We start from the raw sequence: 23,830 nt of genomic DNA on the forward strand, positions 1-23,830 counted from the left end.
ACGAGGGGGTGTGGGTGAGGAAAACAGGCTGGGTGGGCCACCCCAGGAATGGGATTTCTTAGGCGCAAGCTGTGAAGTGTACCACGTCTCTGAGAGAAATGGAATTCTGGGAGAATTCTTAAGTGGAAATCTTGTCAAAGGTTGTTTTTAGGTTTCTTAACTTTTGGAGGATAAAGTTGTGATTAATGTTCTGTTGGCTGTGCGCTAATTGGGTGAGAATGGGTGTCTGGACCAAACTACTCCTGAACCACTCTCTAAAGTGAGGCTTGCAGCCCTGCTATGGTTTGCCCTGTTTAGTTGGATCTCTAGGAGTCTATTTTCACCCTCACTGTGGTTCTTCAGCACAGTGGCAGCAAGGATCTGTACTCTCAAAACCTGAGCCTTGGATAAATGGGCTGAGTAGAGGAGAGTGGAAAGCCCAGGTTTTGGTGCTGTACCTAGGACTTAATGATGTTCAGAGTTAGGGCTCTTGACAGGAGGTGGAGGGGGAGCTCCCAGCTCTTTATATACTATATGCCAGGGGTGAGGGAAACCAGGGATTCTTGAATCTCCTTCCCAGAAAGACAGCCACATGCTGGCTTCTGGGGCTGAATTTTCCAGCTGTCATTAGCCAAGTAAGCATTTGATTAAAACCTCATGTCGAATTAAATGCACAACCTTTTAGGCTTTCCTGAAAGGAAAGATGACAGGCTCAGTAAACCACATTATGGGAATGGAGTTTGGGGGATGGGCAGCTGCATGGCGTGGAGTCTGGAAAATTAAGCCCTGGGTGGCTGCATCCCAACGGAAGGCATGCAAGGTTTCATTGCCAACGGTGAAAACAAAGCACTTGCCATTCGTTCACTGTGGGAGTTTGGGCATGACATGCATTCAGCAGCAAATTGCTTACCTGACACCAGTTCCAGGGGTTAAGGTGGCCCAACTTTATGGTCCGATTGGAAGGGTCACTTTGTGTGCAGCTTTCAGTGTCAGACAAGCAGTGGAGGAGACCAGGTGGATTCTGGAAAGGGATAAAAGTCAGAATTAGATGTGACTTAACATACTCGTGATAGCTAAAAGATAGAATGCTAAAACTTAGAACAACAGTAATAGCCACTGTACTTAGCACTTTGTATACGATGACCGCTTTTATACATTAGCCGATCTGTATTGGCAGTGTGGGACAGTGACCTGTGTGTTCAGGATTTTTGTTCCCATTCTCTGCATACAACTCTTAAAATTACTGGAATCTCCAAAATGAAAATATATTCTTGTATGGTAATGACTAAGAGTTTGCCACCTGTAGGTAGTTTCAGGGTGGGAATTAGTCACCAGAAAGAATAAAGCAGTCTTTAAAGGGTTAGTACCTTCCGACTTCTGTCCCACCCTCCCAGAAGAGGAGAGAGGCAAGGCAGAAGGTTAAAGTGATGATCAATCAATGGCCAAGATTTTAATCAATCGTGCATGTATAATAAAGTCTTCATAAAAAAAAAACCCTCAAGAGGAGAAGCTTCCTGGTGCATCTGATAGCTTAACACTAGAAGGGCAAGGGGCTCACCTTCCTCCATATGTTTTCCTATAGGGGCTTCACCTATAGCCTTGTTGCCTTTATAAACTAAGTGCCTCCCTGAATTCGGTGAGCCACTCTAGCATACTAACCAGAAGAGAGTATTGTGGAAACATGGCTGTTCAGCCTGTTGGTGGGAAGCCTGGGTAAAAATTCCTGGAACTTGTGGCTAGACTGACCTTCGATGAGGAGGAGACCTGAGGTTATCTCCTCACAGTGTCAGGGTTTAATTGAGTTGAACTAGAGGACACCCAGGTGTATGTGCTTTCCACTTGTTTGCTTGTCAGTGGAGGAGTCCCCGCACTTTGTTAGGTAGAAAAGTACACATTCTGTGTTGATTGTGGTGTGAGAACAGGTAAATGCTTTGTTTTTTTTTTCAAGATATAAAGTGCCTATAGTGTTACCCCATTGGGCAAAGGGGCTCAGCATTTCAGTCCCTTGCTTAGATGGCACAGATACTAAATAATAAAACTGGACTTTGAACCTGGCATGCTTCATCAGTCTTCAGTGAGAGCAACTGACCTGGTAGGCTCAGTTCAGAAGACACAGTATTTACTCAGTGGAGCTTCTTTTGATATTCCTTGCTTTGGGTTTCATTTCTGGCACTTCCACAGAACATTCTTGGAATCAGAGTTCTTAGGTCAACATTCTCAGGTCAGAGTTGAGGTCAATCCAAGAGTTGATGATGTCACCACTGATAATCATGCTTCATACTTTAAGTTTGTGGCTTCAGCACTGGGAACACCAGTTCCAGGAGAGGAAGTGGAGGGCAAGGGGATTTCCATCCAGTTGTCATAGCCCAGGGGAAAGAGTTCTGTACTGAGGGAAGCCCTCAGTACAGCGGGGCCTGGACCAAACCTGGAGGGAAGGCACGTAAACCCTAACCGCATAAGCCGAATTAGACTAACGGTGGGTACAAAACAAAGCCTGTGCTTGTCCTCATGCCCAGCCAGAGCCCAGCATGCTGAAGGTCTTTTTCTGTCTGCAAACCAAGGCTTAGAAGAGCAGCTGCCTGTTGAAGTGCCTGCAAGTGCAAAGTGGCCAGAGATCGTTTCATCTAAGGGCACACAGGCAAAGAGCATTGCTTGTGAAACCCCTTGGGGCTTCTTTACTGCATGACAGGGTTTTTGTCCCCACGATGTGACCTTCCCCTCACACCTTCAACAGTCAGGAACACTTGCTTTACCTAGGATGCTCAGCGCCAAAGTGTCTCCCTCTGAGTTCGATGATCTCTAAGGCACTCTTCCCGGAGAGGCAACTGATGCCTTCCCCTTTGTAACTTTGATGCCCATTTCTCGTACATAAAAACTAGGGGGTGGTCTCACTAACCAGTGACTAGGCTGATTTATTAAATCCCCTTAGACAGTGAAATGAGTGTTTGTTAGACAAACAATGAATTGCATATGTTGGAAAGCTGTCTTCAGAGAGAAGCCTAAACCACTTAGGAAAGAAAGGAAGAGCTCTAAACATTTTTTCTATTAAAGTGGCCCCAAAGCCAGCAAGGCCACAGTTTATACAGCTGAAGACCAAGTGGGAGCCTACATATGGGAAGGGAGAGTGCTGGTTGGTATTCTTGTCCTGCTGGGTCTTCCCTTTAAATTATATATGTTTTGTTGTTGTACTTGCTAATTACACAGCATGGACACATGCATTTGACTCAGCTATATAGAGCTCTTAAACTTTTAATGTCTTCCAACAAGGAATTTAAGAGCTCTAATCCATCTATTCTTGTCCATTACTCAGAATGCCAGACAAATATGGTTTTGTTCAGCCTGAGATGGATGATAAAAGTTCTGTAGTGTTTATAAAATAGGATCCCAGCTCCATAGACCAGCAGGAGTTATACATTGTTGATCATTTGGTATTGATGTCTTGGATCCTAGGGCAGTGTCATTAAACCCTGAGATCTTCATGACTTCCTTATGAGAAGCAGAGAAACCTCTTTAATAGAGCGGTGTCTATAAACAGGGGGCTGGCAGAAAACAGAAACATCTCTCTTCCATTCCCCTCCCTGAGTTCTCTCCTCTCTTTCTCAAGGAACTCTGGGTGCAGGTTTGATTCAGAACAGCCTTTCTAGGTTCCTTCCTGGCCATTTCCCTTACTAAGATTTCATGAGTGGTCATGGCCATCGAGAGAATTCAGCTTCCTTTTTTCAGTTAAATGGTGGGATAGTGGCGGGAACGTTTTCATCCCAGCACTGTATGTGAAGTGTATACATGCTTGTCACAGTGGCAAATGTGAGAGCTTGAAGCCTACCTCTATGATGGATGTGGGGGCAAAATTCTTAATAGTTCAAGGCCTCTGTTTTGTAATCTGTAAAATGGAGGATAATAATACCTAACTCATAAGATTGGCATGAGGATAGAAATCATAAACATCTTAGCAGGTAGTGAAGGCTCAATAAATAGCAGTAATGCAATCAACAAATACTTACTCACCACTGACTGCACCCCACAGTTAAAACTGCAGTGGATTGAGTGGTGATGTGCTGGTCCTTCTCTCAAAGGGTATATATAATCCAGTGGGGGAGGGGCAAGAAAAAGTAAAGATTTACTCTTAATAATGGTGGTGGTATTGTTCAGGTCTAAATTTTTTCAATTGTATTTATTTATTGTGTTGGGGACATTCGGGTACTATGGTGCATGTAGATGTCCAAGGGCAGCTTGGAGTGAATGTTTTCCACTGTGGGCTCTTGGGATTGACCTTGGCTTGTTAGACTTGGTGGTGTATGCCTTTACCTACTGAGCCATTTGTGTGTGTGTGTGTGTGTGTGTGTGTGTGTGTGTGTGTGTGTGTGTGTATTGGTCTTTTTTCACACACCATCTTATTATAAAACCCAGGCTGGCCTCTAACCCATGGACTTAATGTCCCCTCCTACCAAGTGACATTCTTTCTTTCTTTCTTTCTTTCTTTCTTTCTTTCTTTCTTTCTTTCTTTCTGTCTTTCTATCTTTTTTCTTTTTTCTTTTTTTGTTTGCTTACTTGTTTGTTTAGGATCAGATAATAGGATAGGTGGGGACAATTAGAGTGGCGATCAAGGAAGGCCTCTCTGATATTTCATTAGTAGTAATTGATAATATGAACACTACTGCTTAAGGAGTGTTTTGGCTGCAAACAGTGACTAAGGAGTTTTCTGAATTATTCACTTATTTACCATCCAAGACAAGTATCAACATCTCATTTGCAGCCAAGAAATAAAGAGGCTGTGTCTAAAGCAGGGATGGAAATTCTGGCTGTAGCCTTCATTTGTCAAAGAGATTGTAGGATGGATTTTCCACTGGGATAATTAGCCAAAGGAGCAAGGGTTAATTGAGCTGTGAGTTGCTGTTTAATCAGTTTTAACACCTGGGTAGACTGAGCGAGGAGGGCACCTCCCTTCTTTCTGACTGTTGTATTATAGCCAAGAGAGCTTGCAGAACTGAAACAAAGCAAGCTTTGGAAATGAAAACTAATTTATCCTCCCCACATCCCCCGGTTGCCCAGAAATGCAGCCCCTGCCTTAGGTAGCATGAGTAACAAGCTGAAATTGTTAGGCTTCCTCTAGAAAGCATTACCTGACTTCCCCACTCACAGCCGGAAGAGCCAAGTGTCCTTGAAGTTTCTACAGCACCCAGGGTATGTTCTCGAATCATTTTCTGCTCCTACTCTCCATCAGATTGTGACCTTAGAGGCTTCACTTTCTCCCCTGAGCCTGCACAATATCTAACTTTTAGATATTCTTGGAGTGTCGGGCTGCCTGTAGGTTTTTACCACACAGTGTGTTTCACTCTTAAGATTTGCATTTGAGTTCTTTTTACATGTTAGAAGAACCCTTCTCCTTAAGAGTAGAGAAGTACAAGCTCTTGGTGAACAGAGCATTGTTTGAGGGTGGGCATACCACAGGGAGGACATCATTCAGTTGGTGGCTATCCTAATCCTAGCTGCTTCCCAAGTCCTGAGATAAGACAAGTGGGATGTGAGTTGAAGGGCTTCCGGTTAGAGAGATGCCTTTAATGTGGGATACCTAGCGTGGTGGTGGTTCATAGCAGATATCCAGTAGGCAGCAGAGCAGCCAAGGGGAGGATGGAGTTGAAAGTTTTCTGATCAATAGTCTTGTGAGTTCCCATCAACTTGCTGTGCATAGGATTCTTTTCACAGAGAGAGCCTCAGCACCTCATGTTTCACAGCTCAGTGATGGTGGCTGGGCAAATGCTCAAACCCCAAGTCTGCACTTTTCCTATAAAGAACCATAGAATCAGAAGTAACAGGTCAGTATTTGATTCTCTTCAAATGTCAGATTGGGTCAAAAAACAACACTGTTGCTTCTTATAGATGTTATTCGTGAATGGCCTACTATGTCTAAGCATTTTAAACTCCTCAGACCAGCCAATGCTTTTCAGGCCCAGAGAGTGTACACTGGTGATGATGACATTGATTTGAAGGCACCATTATTCCTACTCTTGAAGGGGCAGGGAGGTTGGCTGCCCCAGAGGGGAGTGCTTTACCAAGTTGCAGCTGCTAATGATCAATACATTCAGCTATATGGAAAAACTGAAGGGTTGCCAAAGTGATATTCCTTGATTAAAAGGGATGAATGAACTTGGGGTGCATGGACATGCAAGGGAGAGAACAATGCAAGGGAGGGGGAACCCGAAAAGCTACTTTTTTTTTCTTTTCTTTTTTTCGGAGCTGGGGACCGAACAGAAAAGCTACTTTAATAGGCCAATGGTACTCAAGGAGTTGGGGGAGCAGTGCAGAAGAATCAACCAATCCCATCTCCTTTCTCTCTGGGAATGCATATGTTTATGTGTATATGTGGGTGGGTATGCATGTGGAATCCAGAAGTCTTGAACCTTTGCTGTTATTCTTCAGGTGCTGTCCACCTTGCCTGTTTTGAGACAGTCTCTCTGTGGCCTGACTAAAACTTGCTGAGTAGGCTAGACTGGCTTTAGTGAGCCAGCCGGAGTGAGCCACCTTCCAGGCCCAGAAGAGCCTTTCCGAAGGGTGCATTGATTTCCTTAAAGTACACCACTGTGTCCAGGCCACCGTATTTGGTATTAGGGGTATAGAACAAAAACTAATCAGCACAGCACTGTGCCAAGGTGATCTGGCTTTTAGAGCACAGGTTTAGCTGCCCAAACTGTTTTGACTGTTAGTGAACTTACGTCCCCAAGCAAAGCACCCCAAGTCTCTTTCTTCTGCTACCCGAAGAGGGGTCCATTCTGCTCAGGGTGGTTGTACCTGATGAATATTCAATGTCCCAGGGATGTTATGGATTCAGAGGGTTTAGAGAGAGCACAGCCTGGGGTGAAGCTGCTGAGCGTGATTTCTGCTAGCGTCATCTGTGAACTGTGGGATGTAGGACAAATTCTTTAACTTCTGTGCCTTCGCTTCTTTCTCTAGAACAGAGTTGGCACCATGGGCATTTGGTACTGAATGATGTTTTGTCATGAGGCTGCCCTATGCATCGTACGATGCTTCATAACACTCTCCTGCTACCTCAGTCGTTGTGACAACCCAAACTATCTCCCAACATCTGCAGATGTTCCATAGGGAACAAATTCACCCTTGACTGGAAAACACTGCTCTGTAAGGTAGGACTGTAATAGCCAACTCATGGGATGACTGTGAATATTTAATAAGCATCTCTATAAGAGACTTTTTTAAAAATACAAACTCTAATAGAATGCATTAATTTTTCCCCCTTTGCTAAAGACTCGTGCTACTTGAGTTTCTCATGTAGGGTGGAGCATGACCCAGATCCCAGGTTGCAAGTGTTAGTCACAAGGCTCTCCTTGATGACTAATACTTGGCTTCCGGAGGTAGGAAGAAGTTGTGGAGTCTGGAAAAGCACCTTGGCGCTCTGCTCAGGATAGCCTGTCCCTAGGACAGTGCAGTCTGGCAGTGAGGTTAGCGTTCTCCCACTGAGTGTGTGTCCACCTCTGTCACGATAACAAGAGCAGTGCATGTTTAACCATGCTCCCGACTCTGGGGCAGTTTTCTTGTAGATATTGGATTTGGCTTATTGAATCCAATCCCTGAGCCATGCAGATGGCAGGTGATTCCTGTTTTGCTCATCTGTGATGTGGATACCTGGATTGATTGTTTTTGTTTGTTTTAAGGCAGAGTCCTAGTAAACTGGACATGCCTAGAACCTACTGAGTAGCTGGGGATGATCACTTCAAGGTCCTGGCCCTCTTTTTTTTTTTTTTTAAACTTCCCTGACTGCTGGGCTTAAAGGCCTGTAGCACCATGCCTGGCTTTGCCTGTTTTTAAAAAGACCTAAATCCAGTTTCAACTTTGTCTATTTGGAGCTGTGTGTTGAGTAGGAAGGGGATGATGGAGAAACAGCTCAAGTTAGCCTGAAAAGTGCCCCAGCACCCTCCGTGATCTACTTTGCTGAGTAGTGGCTATGTGCAAGGCAAGCAAGAAGGATTGGAGGACAAGCAGCACTGCTTCGAGGAGTTTATGATCCAAGAGGGACAGCATAGCATGCATGTGGATAGCTGCAAAGAACTTTGGCATCTTGTTTAGAACAATATGGAAGCGGTGCTGATAGCCCCCATTTATCACACGATGTCACCCATCTTTGGACTTCTCGTGAACTAATTTCATTCAGCCACCCAGCCTCTCTGCAGAGGAGAGAGTTTCCAGTCCATAGAGGGAGGTCTTGAAGCTTTACAAAGGGGGTAGGGTGGGCACCCTAGTGGTTGGAAGGGAGTTGGGGCTTCTTGTAGGAAATGTAGCCTGTGAGCCAATGCAGACGTGGACATCAGAGCTTCAACCAAGAAAGGGAAAGAAGAGATAGTGTGGGAAAGACCTACAAGCCAGTGCATGCATTTTGAACGACAGCGAGTGACCTTGCTTGGCTGGAACGCTCAACTACGTAACAAGGAAGAGTAGAGGAGATAACACAGGAAAAAGCTAAAAGAAAAAAAAGAAAAAGAAAAAGAAAAAAAAAACCACATCTTTTATCCAGATGTGAAGAAGGCTGCCAGAATGTTGGACAAGAGTTTTCCAAAACTTATTTTTATAATTCAGAAATGGAGTGTGTCTGCTCTGCTGCTCATCCTAACCACAACCCAGACCTCCTGTTACCCCTCTTGTTGATTGAAAGTTTGACCTCAAAAATGCACCCATCCGCTGTTGTCGCTGTGAAAGTAATACAAGGCTTTTAAGTGAGCAGACTTGAACTGAAGGACAGCCTCGCTTCTCTTGTTGAACTTGGCTTCCAACTTGATTAGTTCTTAGGGCTAAAGTGAGCCCTGGACATAATAAAGATTGGGAGTGGTAGATTTGTTAAAGCAGACTACTGAGTTATGCTTGCAGAATTCCCCACTGTGGAAGTAGGGAGCAGCCTAAAACAAGGTGAGCTAAATGGGTCTTACACCCCCTCACTGACTTTAAGTCTAACTTGGTGCGCTCAATCTCCAGTCGAGGGCTTAGCAGCTGGCAGCTTGTTTTTGATGTGGGCTTCTTTCCTAGCTCTTGTTGATGTGCATCTAGAATACTGATAAAGATTTTCGTGTTGTGTGCTTGAGATGATAGAAGCATTTTATAATTCATCTTCATCTGGGTTGGACTCCCTAGAGTTCAGTGGAGCCCCAAACTGCAGAGATCATACTGGTTCAGCTAACACCTTAGGTGTGCGTGTGTCCTTTTCCTGACCCCAGTGTGTTGAAGAAGTTTTCTTGTCACTTGAAAATGATAAATTCCGTGAGGGTGTTGCAAACATATAGACTCATATGTGGTTAATGATTTGAAGGTCTTCCTTTCTAAACGTTAGCTAAGAAGAGTTTCATGAGGACAAAATTTAAATAGGGAAGCTACGCTTGGAAGTCCTGGCAAGAGAAACCTGAGTCCAGGGAGAGATGAAATTGAATCTCTCAGAGTGTGAGGCAGGAAAACCCACCCCAACAAAAGCTTTCGTTGAAAGCTTGTTTTTCAAGTGCTGGGTCCAGCCCAGGGCCTTGTGCTCTTCCACCAAGCTACACCCTAGTCCTTTTTGTGGAAAACTTTTTGGTTTATGCCTTCTAAAGTATGAGATCAGTATTTTCTATGAGGAAAGTAATAAGTCGATGCTTACATACTAAGTGGACTGTATACACAGTGTCTAGAACAATCCGGCACAGAGAACTCTAGACTTGGATCAAACAAGTTCTGGACAGGAGCTTGCCCTCTCTGTGACTGGAGTGAATCACTCCAGTTTTTTGGATCTCTGTGGTTTGAGAAGGTTGGACTAGATCCTCTAGGGGCCCTTCTGTCTCTGGAAATTTTCTGGACCCCACAAGAACTCTGTGAAATCATTTCCCTGGGGTCCATCCCCATAATTAGTATCCCGAGGAAAGAAAAGGCCCAGACTGAAGCAGGCTGTCCTCTGAGACCCAGCTGGCTAGTGAGGCTAAACACCACCTTTTTAACATTAGCATTTGCTGCGATTGTTATACTTGGGTTTTGCTTTGCCTTCTCTCAGAAGGATGAGTTCTATGTACTTCTGGCTGACATAAACTGCTTGACAGCTGTGTCTAGCTCCTGGCAGGCCAGCGCTGTGGTGAGGTCCAGCCCCAAGGTGACTTCATACAGCTGGTGTTTGAAGCCTGCCTACCCAGACTAGGGTATTTATAGTAGGGGAGAAGCTAGAGAAAAAAAATAAATACCCTACACCCTTCTCTCTCCTACTTGGGACACAGATAGGCATTGTGAGGAATGTAGAAAGCAAGGCAATGTGAGCCAGCGTGGTATTTTTAAATGCTATTTGTTGGGGTTGGCAGGCCTGATTTTTCAAAAGGGAGGGGAAATGAGAGTCACTGAGGATGACAGGAGGCCAGGCATTCTAAAAGCCAAGATGCAGAGCTTGTTGTCCTGAGGTGTGCAGGCTTTACCTTCTCCCCTCAGTCTCAGAGTTTGAGTAGGACTTGGGAAGGTTAGGGTGAGAGGTGAGATTAAATGAGATGGCTCATGTCCTTCTCCTCCCTGCCACCTCTCAAATCCCAAGGAAAATCAGCGAAGTGTTCCAGGTAAGGAGGGTGCCTTTGTAAGAACTGGGGACCTGGTGGCTTCTTCTTCAGCTCAGAGCTGGGAAGATCAAGTTATACATGGAGATAAAATTGGAAAGCAAATTGCTCACAGCTGTTCTTTTGGACTTAATCCTCCCAGGGCAGGCAGGACAAGCCAGAACTGCGCTGGGATTCAATACAGGAGTGTCGTACAAGGCCCTGGGGTAAAGCTGGCCTGAGACTCATCAGAATAGCCCCCTGTCCTGGGACCTTTGCAAAGTCTCCCAGATGATATTGTCTACTTAGCTAGTCTCTGAGGAGAAAGTGGTTACAGTGCACTGGGTTAGGAGCTGGGAGGAAAGTTCAGTTTGGGGTGCATCATTTGTTCAGCAAATATTTACTGGAGACTTTGTGTGGACTGGGCAGTGTTCCAGGGAGCGTGGCAGAACAAATGAATAAAGTCCTGAAAGGGAGGTGCTGGCCCTGCTGAAAGTGAGGACAGGAGGCAAAATGGAGAAGCCACAGTGAGGGCCCTCATGACTGCAGAAAGCAGCTCCCAGTAGAGAGAATAGTAAGTGTTCTGGTTGCTGTGGAGAGCACTGAGATGAGCGTGAACAGAAGGAGGGAGAAGAGGAAACAACACAATGTTTGGTACAGCAGTGCCCTGTCTTTAAGGCTGACTGCTGTGCTGAACGAGCTGGTTGGCACAATCGATTCGCAGTTTAAGGATATTCTCTCTGCCCTGTTGGGAATGGACTTTAGTATCAGGTGTAGAAATAAGGTGATCGGGTAAGAGGGTTTTGCAATCACTGAGGTAAAAGAGGGGGGAACTTAGACAAGGTAATGGTGAACTTGGCCAGGGTGGTCATGGATGTGTTTATAGTCAGGGCCAATGGTATTTACCTGCAGTCTCATATGTGAGGAAAAACTGAGTGACAGTAAAGCTTACGGGCCAGGCTTCACTGAAGCATTGAAAGGGCAACACTAAGCCAGAGACGCAAGTATAGATTTGGCTGTTTGTCCCCAATTTAACCTACAGAGATAGTAAGTAGGAAGCTGGGTAGGAGGTGAGGCCACCTTACGCTTTTGCAGTTGTGTAATAAATTGAATAGCTGTGCTAATTTGCCCTTCCAGGGACAGAGCCAGCCAACAGCCTCCATGAAGGCAATGAGCTCTGCTGTCTCCCATTATTAACATGCGGTCTGTTTAGTTAGGTCCACCTGCTCTTTGGACTACTTGTTACTTTACATACATGTTCTTCACTTTTGGAAAAACTAGACCCCATATTCAGGCAGCTTTGGATTCAGACAAGTGAGTCAGGATTGATACAGAAAGAGTGTTCATAAGATACTGTGTGTATCCAAGGGCCTGCTCCTCAGAAGGTGGGGCCATAGGGTAGATATGGATGGAATCTTATGGTTGCCACTGACCGACCACCTGGCGTCTCAGTTTTCCTCTACTATTAAATGGGGATATCACAGTTCCCATCAAGTAGCTTTTTCATTAATTCCCACCCATAGATTCATGGTATCATCACCTGGAAAGCTTAAGAATAAATGCGTGTGTGACTAATGTAAGGCCTTTCCTTCAGAAACTCTGAGGGAAATGGTGTGGAAAAGGGCTCCGATTGCGTGGGTAGAGTGCTTGGGAACGTCTGGTGTACGGCTAACACTCAGACATTAGCTATTATTAGTGGGCAGAGCATCACTGTTCTGGAGTGCTTGCTTCTGCCCCACCCAGGCTGATGGCTTTCCTTCACCCCTTAGCTATGATGCTTGGATCTCTCTTCAACTGCAGAGTTCCCGAGAGAGCTCCAAGAGAAGCCTGGAGTACTGGGCTTACCTGGGAAGGGCAAAGTTAGATCTGAAGCGGCAGTGCCGCCGTGAGGTCATGATGTTTAATCTACTGGTAAAGCTTCTGTTAATTACATCTTTAGGATGCAGAAACTGTGTAAAGAGGTTAAGTAACCGGCTCAGGTCTCACAAGTCACATAATGAAACCCAGGCAGCCTTCCTCCAGATTCTTGGTTCCCAACCACACATGTATCCTCCTCTATCAGAGGAGCCAGCAGACTATAGTGTCAACTCCCACGTCCAGCACGTAAACTATGCAGTGCTGAGCTTTACAGGGTACCTGGGCCGTGTGTTTCACATGTCTTGGGTCATGTGGTTCTGCTATTGTATGTATTCTCTTCACTCATTGCATGTAGTCTTGCTGAAGAGACTTGACGCTCAGAGAACCCCCTGGATATTATTGATAAAAACAAGATGGCCTAGCTTGAGTCCTTCTTCACTCTGCTGCCTCCCTGCTTCCCTCAGGAGTGCCTGGGTGGAGAGAAGCACAGGGCGATTTTATTAGCAAAGAAATGATGGGGTTGGTAAAGGCCCAAGCACCCCTTATGCTTAGAACAGGGAGCCATTTAGGTGCCTTAAAATAGCCTGCCTTGGTGGGGTGCTGGCCTGCCACACGGGCTGTGCTAGAGGTGCTCCTCTGCCTATTTAAAGCTGGAACCTTCTGTCCATGAAGTGAATGAAATAACCTCCGAGAAACTGAGTGGTTGCCTAAAATAGTTCAAGGGGAAGAATGTTTGGAGGCCTCTGGCTCCTTGAGTCCATTTTCCTCTGGATTTATGTCACCTCAGAGAATGCCTGGCCTCTTCTTGTTTACTCTTTGGGCTCTTCCCTTTCTACTGTCCTTGAGTCCTGTGTCATCCTAAGCCAGAAGCATCTGTCCTCTCAGAAAGTAGCAGCCTTTCCTGAGTGACTAAGTTGGGGCCTTTTCTGCATTTAATTTTTCTCTTATGGGGGAGGGAGTAGTGAGAGGCCATTTGTTTAGGACTTGGCTGTTTCTCTCCTCTGGCTGCAGAGTTTCCAAGCCTTGCTCTGAAGTGAGTTTTATTTTTCTTTATTCACTCACACAAGGGCTGCCCCAGGGAAGCCAGGGGTTTCTCACAGCCTTCTTCTTGTGGTGCCTAGGACCATGTATGGAAAGCTTTAAAGTCACTCCTCAATAATGTGGCTGTAGCCACATGTGGGTCATTAAGTTTTAAACATAATAAAATCCGATACGGTTAAACAGCTCACACACAAGCCTCCTTTCCAGTATGCCATCAGCGCGCATGCCCAGTGCTGCTGGACAAGTCAGATATAGAGCACGTCCATCATCACAGACAGTTCTATGAGACAACATGCCATTAGACAGTAGGTCACCAGCTGGTCACTTGGGCCAGCTTTCTGGGTTTTCATGGGTCTAAACATTTTAACTACTCCCCAGCTTCTCAGAAAGCGCTCTGTTTGCAGAAGCAGGAAGATTCATGGAAGGAGAGATTAAGGTCATTGATTTTTGTGGCTCTAACCTTTGGACTCTCACACAAGGTTATGTTTTATGGTTTCTAAGTTGTGTGGCCTAGGGCAAGTCACTTAGCTTCTCTGAAAAAGTTCCCTTGTCAGTGAAATGGTTTTGGAAATACCTCATGGGGTTTCCACCAGGGTTAAACAAAATGGTGAAATGTGCATAGAACAATGCCTGTTGCAGAGCTGACTAACCCTTAGACACTCTAAAGGGATGGAGTTGATACTATTGCTGCTCCTGTCACTGGGACTTGTGTCCTCTGGTTTAGGGTCTCCTTTCAGACTCTGGATCTCCTCTCTGGTTTATTGAATGGCCCCCTGGTCACATCAGACAGTGTTTGTTCTTTAGAGTTCACTTTCCCTGAGGAACTGCCTGTTCCTTCCATGCTCTGGGTGTGTTTTTTTCAAGGGCCTCTTGCCCAGAGCCAGCCTGTCAGCACTACCTGGGATGCTACCACCAAAACCTTGGGTGACTGTAGGAAACTCTTGAAAGTATCCCAGGGTTCCAGGTTTTGAGTGTCTCGTGTGCCCTGTGTACCTTCTATCCCCTGTGCTGTGAGAATTGAGACAAACAGAGCCCTTGTTGGGCTCTTGGCTAAGGGGAAATTTGGAAGGAATATCTTTGGAATCAAGAGAGGCCTCTTGAGCTATAGAGAGAACAGAGTATCTGTTCACACTTGGGGCCTGGGTTCAACCCATGACCATTCACTCATTTCCCTAGATAACACAGCTAATAATTTAACCTTTCTGTACTTCAGTTCTCCCATCTGTAAAAAGGGAATCCAGAGAGCCTACCTGGTGGTGTGCTTGTAAGGACTCGGTGAGATGGGACACAATAGTCTCACACCTCAGTCTCACATCCTCTGATGGGACTGACACAGTACTCGCAGGCGTGAGCTGCAGTTTCCACCTTCCTTCTCTGGGTTTCCCAGGGATGACACTGGGGATTCTTTCTCTGCCTTGGCTGTTTGTACTTTCTATTGCTGATCTATTGTTCATTTAAATCATAGAAGTGATCTGGAGGGGAGCTAGCACGTAAAGCCATGTGTAAATCACATGTGTATGGCATGGGCTCCATGTGGTCTTTTTTTCTTTTCTTCCTTTTCTCCCTGGATGGTAGAGTTAAAAAGCACACCACAGTTGTCATCCCAGAAGCTCGCAAGTGACTACCAGCCTGCTCTCCTCTTTCTGTGTTAGGCCGTGTAAGCAGCTCTGCCCAGTCATGCAGTGTAATCAGAACTTGGTTCTTTCTACAGGATTCACTTATGAATTCGCGTATGAAGTAGCCATGTGTTTATGCAGTTGTCACTCATTTGTCCACAGTTAGATGTGCCAAACCTGACACTTGGGGTGAACTCCAAATAACTCGGAGCTATGTGCAGGCTATAGAGACATCTTAGTCAAAGTTATTACTAGGCATCTCTCTAGATGGGAGGGGTCCAGCTGCCACTCCTCTCCTCTCCTCTCTCTCTGTGTGCCTGGATCTAGAGGGAGGAACCATTCATAAAGAGAACCTCTAAGAAACGGAAGGACACAAGGGCAGGACATTGCATCACAGTGTTGTTACCGTTTGGGAAACATGACCAATGCTGACCAAGCTGTTATCCTATGTGGCTTCCCTAGCCCAACAAATCACTCCTGGTTAAAGGGTAACTCGGACTCTTCTTGTCAGTTGTTTTGACTGTTATACCTGTGTTGAGGTCTACTGTCAGCACAGCCTCCATTCCTCGCAGGACCCAGTGAGAGATGGGGGGAGGGGGAGGAGGAGGAGGGGGAAGGAGAGGAGGAAGAGGAGGAGAGAGAGACAGAGAGAGAGAGAGACAGACAGACAGAGAGACAGAGAGACAGAGACAGAGAGAGAGAGAGAGAGAGAGAGAGAGAGAGCGAGCACATAGTGTTGATTTGAGCCCATATATATCTTCCTCTTTCCAAAAATACAAGAGACCTCTAACTTGACCATTTATATGACTGGCTGATTGCTAGAACATCATTGAGGCACTTAAAAATGTTATTTAACTGGCTGTATTAATTTTAAACCTCTAAAATTGGATCTAGATTATCTGGGTGATAACTTTTACCTTCAAAACTAACTTTTTTATAATGTCTGGTAGTGACTGTATTTCCTGTTCACATTTTCTGTGTGTATTTCAATAAAGCCTTGCGTTTTGTCATGGAATTTTCACATGTTTGCAGTGTACTTGCCATGTATAACCATGTTCACCCCTTTATCATCTCTTGTCCCCCTCTCTGCCCATTGGGTACCTCCAACACCCCCTCTTCTATTTTCATACACTTTAGAAAGCCTAGACAGTATTCTTCAGATGGTTGCAATGAATAGGCAAATGGGAGACTGTCTGGATTTTCTGGTTTTCATGGTTCTGTGCCAGGAGCCTCTGAGTGTGTATCAGTCTGGGAAAGTCCAGGCCAAGAGACACTGATTAGAGGTAGTATCTGAGGCTAGCCTGTGTCTTCTCTTCTGAGTAATGGATGGTCAGAGATACTCAAGGAAGAGCTTGGAGTGCCTTGGAAAAAAGAATAGTAGTTAGCAGTCTTGTCCAGTTCTCTCAGCCACACCCAATGAGTGGATAGACATATTTGTCTAGTGCCTTCTGGGAAATGAGGAAGATTCCAGAGACATTTGTTGATTGTCTCATGGAATTTTCACTATGGAAAATGAGCTGAAGAGCCTGTTCCTACTCTTGTTTCCCAGATGAAAACAGGAGTAGAGACAGTTAAAGGGAATGGTCCACAGTCACTCACTCATAAGCAGGTGAGAGAGCCATTCGAGTTTTATTTCCACCAGACCTGAAGCTCTACTTGCCATGCTGAAGGCTTGAATCAAAGTCAGTAGGCAGGGGTGGCTGAGGTGGCTCAGCACGTGAAGACACCTGCTGCCCAACCTGATGGTCTCAACTCAGTCCCTGAGACCTGCATGGTAAAAGGAGAGAACCAACCCTTGTAGGTTATTCCCTGACTTGCACACATGTGCCTTGACACAGATGCATGCATACATATACACACACATGCTAAGTAAATGCTAATGCCAAAAAAAACCCACCATTAAAAAAAATCTAGCAGGCGACTTAGGGTAGGTCAATAATTCCTGTCCTGTAAGAAGTGTCAGAGTTTTCCACAAAGGATGTTTTGTGCTCTCTCTCCTCAAGGCACTGCTAGTTCCCTTCTAGTCTCCTATTTTGGAGCCTTTCATTTCCCTCCAGACCCAGCTGAGACTGGTTTGCTCTTTTCCAGCGAGCTGTCCGTGTTTTGATCTGCTGCCCTTCCTTCTCACCCCCACTCCCTCTTCTGCTCACCCCTACACACAGATAGACTTGTTAGATGGACCTAGTGTATGGGTTCCGTCATCATCATCAAGGGCCCGTTTCAGTTGGTATGTGTCTCAGTCTGATACCTGACTTACTCAGAGGAGCATTCTCTAAAATCCTGAAGGGTGGGACTGTGTAAACTGACTGCCTGCATTCAGAATTCTGGGTCTACTTGCTTAATGAATAACTGCTTAACTGGGTCCCAGTCTACACTGTAAGACGGGGTCACTACCACTGACTTCCCAGGATAGCTACCAGAGTTGAATAGTACTTTCAAAAGTATTTGCTGTAGTCCTGGCTACCCAGGATATTAGCCATTATGGTGGTAGAGTAAGCCTAGTGTTGATCTATGTCCATATACGTCTCATATATGAAGGGGAGAGAACTGAGGTTTGCTAGTTCAGTTCAGCTTCTTTTCTTTGTAGTTTTGGGCAGGTTTCTCTGTTTTGTTTACTGGGCCAGAATCAGGGTCTTATGTATGACTGACAAACACTTTACTACTGAACTATGATACCCTAGTCCCGCTTGTATTTTAATTTGTAATATTAGACCAAATGTTGTACCTTCCATATGTTTTGTAAAGATAGAGTTTGGGGCTGGAGATGCAGTTCAGTAGACCCCCCCCTTGCCTAGCAAATGACGGGTCCATGATTCAACCTCAAAAGGGTAAAATTAAAAACAATGGCTTTATGAAATATGTGAGTTCACTTGGCAGTGAATGGCTAGGTGAAAAATTAGGAATGGGATGGACCTTAGCAAAATTAAAGTGAGAAATGTAAGCTCAGTTTTTTTTTCTTTTTTTCTTTTTTTTTTTCAGAGCTGGGGACCGAACCCAGGGCCTTGCAGTTGCTAGGCAAGTGCTCTACCACTGAGCCAAATCCCCAACCCGTAAGCTCAGTTTTTATTTTTTTTTTATTTTTTTTAAGCTCAGTTTTTATAAAGTTAAAAGAAAACTTTTATTTTGGGGGGTATATTTGAGGTATAAAATATTTTGAGGAATATATTACAGGTCAGATCAATATACCAGAAAAGGGAGATGAGGGCCAAACACAGATAATGACCATCTGTGTCTTATGGGGAGGGGAGGGAGACTCATGTGGGTTGAATGTCTGTGCTTGCCACGGCTCTAGCTTTGTCTTGGGAGGTGATTTCACGTTATTATAACTCATTAAAACTGGTCGCAGATGAAGGACTATGGTAAATCACATTAATGCACCTGAGGTTAAAAATTAGTGGGTTCCCAATTGGCGGTGGCTACTTATTATTAGCCATGCTGTGGACCACCTGGGTTATGCTATGAGCGTCCACTGATGCTCTCTGTGATTGCCTGTGATTTTGGGTAAAATACCTGAGAACCAAGGCTTTCCTCTTCCAGCCACAGTGGCCTCTTTTTTCAACAGAAAGCCCAGAACAGTCAGGATATTCAGGTCGCCTTGCTTCTCAGGTTTGGGGCAACACGTAGGCATAAGTGCCTGTGTAGTCTAAACTCCTTGAACAAAGACAGGGTTGTTTTGTCCTTGCTGTGCCAGATGGAAGGCTTTCATTAGTCACTTTGGGAGCATTCATATTAGCGGGGAGATTTTCTTTCCCAGGGTTGGAGCTGACGGTGTTTGCCTTGGGATGGTCTTCGTCCTCTCTGCTTTCATTGCCACTGCCAAGTATCACAACCCCTGCCTACTGCTCTCTACCCATGGTCCTTTCCCTTAACACGAGGAAGCATAGAGGATATTTGAGATGGCCCAGTCACATGCTCCCAGGTCAGTATCATCTGGGTACAAGTCATTCTCAGGCCTAGCTCCTCTTCTCTGACTGTGACAAAGGGACAGAGACAAGAGCCCAGGTTTTGGAGTTAGGAAGACCTGAATTCCATTTCAGACTCAGCTGTGTGATCTGAGGTAGCAGTATTGTTCTTTTCCTGTATGGTGAGCTGGGACCAGTGAATTGTCACTTAGGTACGTGTGTGTGCAACTTACCTAGGTCATGATTAAACTTCGAAGAGGGGCTTGGGATGGTAGAGCGCCTACCTCGGCAAATCCTTGGCATAAATCCCTAGTATGCATAAATGCCCAGCACTACCCAAACTAGTTGCTGTGAAACACAGCACTGGGAGCTACAAGTAGGAGGACAAGCGATCAAGCCCATCCTACATTATATCCATGTTTGTAGTCAGCCTGAGATACAGGAGACCTCAAAACGAAAACAACAAAAGGATCGTAGGTGCCCCAATGGCCCTTCCGGTCAGCACCTCCCCCACACATACAACTCAAGTACCCCCAGAGGTCTGGTTATTGTTGACATCAATTATTCCGAATTTTTAGGGCTGAGACACTTTAAAACCCTTCTGAGCTTCAGCTTCTTTGTGTGGAAAGTGAAAGTGTAGGGCTGTGTTACAGCATTGATTCAGGAAAATCTATAGGACAGGGCACATGAAGTCCTCAGTGAGAGATTTACCCAACAGGTACCACCAGGTTAGGCAGAGCTGTGTTGGCTCCAGAGACCCAGGCTCCTGCTGACTTAATAGCATTTGTTCCTGTGCCCTCTATGTTTGACTACTGTCTTGAACACACGTTTCAGGTTGTTCACACGGTGGCTTGCAGGACTTCTGCTAGAAACCAATTCTTCATGTTTAAGTTGACAGAAGAATGAGCAGTAGAGCAAGCATTCTGCAGCCTTCCTCCCCAAACCTGTGTTTTCTGAGTGAGTCTGTTTGCTGTGTTAGCAACATCAATAGCTGTATTGTAAAGCAGAGGCTCGGGCTGGACCTGTTTCTCTAAACTGAGAGTTGGTGGTTGGTGTGCCCGAGGTGTCATGTTTGTGGAAGTACAAGGATGCTAAAGTTTTTGTTTTAAAACTAAACAAAACCCACCTCAAATGATGGCCCCAACTTCTACAACGATAAGTATTTCCTTAAGTCAAAGGGAGGGAAAAACAGGATACCCAAGCTGAGGGTTGTTTTTTGGGGTGTGGGTAAGGGTTTGTGATGCATATGCATTAGGCCTTAATCTGAGTGCTGTCTATGCCCTTTCCTGACTATAGGCCTTCATGAAGAAGGCAGGCCTGCAGGCGACAAGGCATCCAAAGAACTCATAAAGGCAAATTCCCGAGTCCGTGATGGAGTCTGAAGCTAGGGTCTATCCACAGAACTTCCTCTCTACCCTCACAGGACACTGACAATATGTCGTACAGTGTAAAGTGTGACTCTGAGTACAGAACCTCCTCTCTGCCCTCACAGGACACTGACAATATGTCGTACAGTGTATAGCGTGACTCTGAGTACAGAACCTCCTCTCTGCCCTCACAGGACACTGACAATATGTCGTACAGTGTAAAGCGTGACTCTGAGCAGCTCTGAGCCAGAGGCATGTATTCAACAGGTCGCCGCAGTGTAGATTAGGTCGTCCATTTGGAAGACCACGGCTAGTAAGCCGGGTTGGGGCCAGGGGTTGGAGTGGTCCTAGAGGCTGTTTCATTTGGGCCGAGATCTGAAAAAACAAGTATAAATCTCAGACACCTAAAGTGTGACTCATGTCAGAGTATCCCTGAGACCCCTCATTTAAGAAGACATTTCCCGGGATAATGTCTGCCCACCCCTAAGTGAAATTGTGCTTTTGCTAAACCACTGGACGTGTCTGCTAGCTGGCGTGCCCTTGATGTGTTTCTGATGGCCTTGCGGCACCCCTGCTCCATGCTGCGAAGTTTTAAAGACAAGGGCCTTCTTACCCTGAAAAAGGGTTTCGCTTTCTTCCCAGGTAAGTAAGAGAGGCTAGGCTGCAGAGCTGTATGGAAAATGAGCACTTTATTAGTAAGAGTTTGTGAAAAGGAACACCACTCTAGTGCTGAGCTGGAAGAGAAACATGTTTGCTGAGAAGGAGATGCCCGCTTGGCATCCCCTGTGTGGCCAGCCATTGCGTAGAGAGCCAGCACGCCAAACTTCTCCAGTTACCATGGGACCCAGACTTTGACAGGAAATCATGGTAGGGTGGGAAGGAATCCAAAATACACATGGCTGGCACATAGGCTGCAGTTAGGAAAGAGAAGAGAACAGTCCATCTATTTTCCTGAGCCGAGTTCTTTAGCTTCAAACGGGGCTGTTCTCTAAGCCTCCCTCTGAAGTAGGTCCATTTTATGGACCTGATTTTCAAGCATGAACTTTTTCCATATTAAGCAATACTTCTGTGATTTAAAGTGGCCCCTTTATATGTTTGTGGAGGGTATTTCTTAGCTGTGTGTATGTGTTTTAAGTCTATAAACTAAAAAGGAAAAAAAATTCTCTTCAGTCAGGGAGACACTTTTCTGGTCTTTTGGATTTTCCCTGAACTATCTCTCTGCTGTAAGCAGCCTCATGGAAACCCAGCACACTCCATTTGTTGAGGTGTGCCAGTAGCAACAGGAGGGCTTCCGTGACTGAATTTCCCAGAAATTTCAGCCACCGCATTAAGAAGGTGAAATGTCTTGTCCACAAAGAAGCACGTTCACATCTTGTCAGTGAATTCTGTTAAATTGGAAAGAGCTAGGAAGGGGATCTTGCTTGGGCTTTTTGCAAATGGAACTCTGGAAAAGTTCAGCAGGGCCTGACTGTGCACAGCCTGGGACCAGTTCCAGGCCTCCAGATATTTAACAGGTTGCTATTGATAGCATTTTCCATGAGCCACCCAGTCCAGCAGCGTCTTTGAAACCCTCCCATATTTCTTGGGAAATATCCTCAACTATTGATGGAAATGACAATTCTACCACAGGGTTTTCATCACTGTGCCTCCTTGATACTTCTCCTCCTTCTTTCCTCTTCCTCTTTCTCTCATTTCTCCCCCTCCCTTTCTTCTCCTTCTCTCCACCCCTTTCCTTCCAGACTGGGAGTAATTTACCAGGTACCTTAATGTCACCAAGCTTCTTGCTTTTATCCCTCATGATGACCCTACTATAGTTGGTTTAGGAGAGGTGACTAGACCAGCCCCAATGACAGTAGAGTACATTACGATTGGTACAGACATCTTTGATATTCTTTCTCCTTTGATATCACACCACTGTAACTCACCGTTTAACAGTAACTTTATGTAAAGTCCCTTGCTACACATTGTGTGGGCTACCTCAAAACCCACCCTGTGCGGTGCCGCTATGATCTATTTCCAGTTTTCAGATCAGCTATGGCTGAGAAGAGTCAGCGATAGTTGAGGTTATATAGACTGGAGATGTGCAGCTCCACGTGGCTCCGAGACCTATTCCTGACCACCATGCAGTACTGTCTTCTCCATACTCTGTGTGCCTCTCAAGAAAACAAAGCCAGAGTATTCCATTGCAGTCTCATGGCCAAGGAGTAACCATCCAGGACCAAAAGAACCTTGAGGAACCAGAGGGTTTTTTTCTTACCCAGAGCCTACTTACCTTTGCAGTGGTCCCCACGGGAGGTCCCTGGCATCCAAGCCAGCAGTCGGTAGGTCAGAAACAGTCAGTATTGGGCTCCTATTCAAGGAGGGACAGGTAGGTGTTCTGGGAGTCCAGGTAATTTGCCTGAAGCTGAGGAGCTGTAAAGTTGCCGCTTTTTAAGTGCACTTCTGTTTAAAGTTTATGTATCAGAACTCTGCTGGTTGTAGATGCAGGTCAAACCAATTTAAGCCAAGTGAATTTACTGCCTTAAGGCTCTGAGTGGGGCTGGCTTCTGATGTGCCCTGATTCAGAAGTTCAGAGACCCTCCCTATCTCCTCTAAATTTTGTCCTAGATGTGCTTATAAACTGCAACAACCTTGCCTTTGAAGAAGGAAAAGGGCCAAGCTGGCTTCCCTGATAACTCAAACAAAAACTTTGTCCTTCAGGCTGCTTATCTGTGATGAGCCCAGTCAGAGTCATGTGTCCATCACCGAATTACTTAGTCCAGGGCCACATGCTTTATCATGTGAGGCAGAGAGAGGGCAAGGGACCCTGTGGGTCTGAGAATGGTAAGTGGGCTATGGAAAGAAGATGGAGAGATGGAGATGCCAGTTGAAAAAGATAGAAAAGTAGAAGAGAAAAAAATAACCATAGGGAAATGTGTCACCCACATTAGGCCAGACAAAAGTAATTTCTAGATTTGAAGGGTTTCAACCTACCATTAATAAGTGTACCTTCTTGTTGCCGTTTGGGCATTTATTTTGTGTGCATATGTACGGAGCCTGTGTTCATATGGGCGTACATGCATGTGGATGTGCTTGTATGTGGAAGCCAGAGGACAGCTTCAAATAGTCGTGGTCTTTGACCAGGATCCAGGGCTCCTTGGTTAAGCTAGGCTGGATGGCTCTCATGTTCCAGAGATCACCCTTTTCTGCCTCCCTGGCTCTGGGATTATTGTGTGTGCCACCGTGCCCAGCTGTTTATTACTGACTGCAGATTGAACTCAGGCCTTCATGCTTGGGCAGCAGGCACTTTACTGAGCTGTCTCCTCATCCCCAGGTCAAAAGGCAAGGATTCATTCATTCATTCACTCTTTCACTCTTTCTTTTTTCTTCCTCTCTGGCGTCAGTGTATATTTGTTCTAATGGAACTTTTCCCTCTGGAAGAAAAGCCCTTCTTTAGATGAGTGCCACTTAAATATTCAGATTGCAGGTTTCAGTGAGAGCCATTTAGATTGTCAATAGCTCAGGCTGGTTTTATTTCTGACTTAATGGCA

The 23,830-nt window shown here is 45.4% G+C and overlaps 1 protein-coding gene and 1 long non-coding RNA gene across 2 annotated transcripts in view; both read left to right on the forward strand.

Annotated features, from left to right (window-relative positions):
* Abtb2 (ankyrin repeat and BTB domain containing 2) overlaps nt 1-23,830 on the forward strand; it is a 153,817-nt gene that overhangs the window by 1,289 nt on the left and 128,698 nt on the right.
* Nucleotides 1-23,830, forward strand: part of LOC120101612 (uncharacterized) — a 104,722-nt gene continuing 80,892 nt past the window's right edge. The window contains exon 1 of the long non-coding RNA XR_005502310.2: nt 1-23,830. This exon is cut by the window's right edge and continues 55,789 nt beyond it. This is a non-coding gene — a long non-coding RNA (uncharacterized LOC120101612).

This window comes from Rattus norvegicus, chromosome 3 (assembly GCF_036323735.1).
Source record: "Rattus norvegicus strain BN/NHsdMcwi chromosome 3, GRCr8, whole genome shotgun sequence".
In the NCBI taxonomy this organism is placed as follows: Eukaryota; Metazoa; Chordata; class Mammalia; order Rodentia; family Muridae; genus Rattus; species Rattus norvegicus.